Source organism: Antrostomus carolinensis, unplaced genomic scaffold, assembly GCF_000700745.2.
Source record: "Antrostomus carolinensis isolate BGI_N321 unplaced genomic scaffold, ASM70074v2 scaffold3562, whole genome shotgun sequence".
Lineage (NCBI taxonomy): Eukaryota > Metazoa > Chordata > Aves > Caprimulgiformes > Caprimulgidae > Antrostomus > Antrostomus carolinensis.
This window is the reverse complement of record NW_010297413.1, coordinates 1-646: the sequence shown is the minus strand read 5'-3', so window position 1 is coordinate 646 and position 646 is coordinate 1.

The following is a 646-nucleotide window of genomic DNA, read 5'->3' as shown; positions in this document are numbered from 1 at the left end:
TCCTGCTCACATTTCTGATTTCACCCTGAGTCCAGATTAACCATGAGAAATGCCATCATAAATAAACTACATTTGTATTTCAGATTTCTAACTTTCCACTCTCTTACTTCCATGCCCATATATATGTTGAATATATTGTTTCACTGCAGTTCCCTATAACAAAACACAAAATGCAGTGTTCAGAGGCTTTTAAATTTATAAGGCTACTGCATAGCCATATTCCATTGTGTGTTGGACGTATAAATATTTATTTAGGGAAATGAGGTTGTGTAGAAGAACAAACAGAAAAAAAAGAGTATTTTATTACACAACATTGCTTTTGCAAAATCTCCGTGTCCCATCTTCCATTAATAATGCCTCAGTTTATAAGCTGCATTAAATCAGGAGCCTCTGCAATGCAGGAATATGGCATTAAAATTACAGCACTGTAAAAAAAAACCCCAAACCCTGGGCGAGATGAGAATTATCTCCCCCATAGTTGTTCACTGTGGCTGTATAAACCATCCAGAAGAATTTAATCAGCAGGAGAGCGAAGGGGAGCAGGGACACGTGGCAGTTCCTATTTGGCTGAGGACGTGGATCACAAGTAACAGTTTGAATATAGTACAAATGTGCAAAAAATGAAATAATAAGTAAACAGGCCACG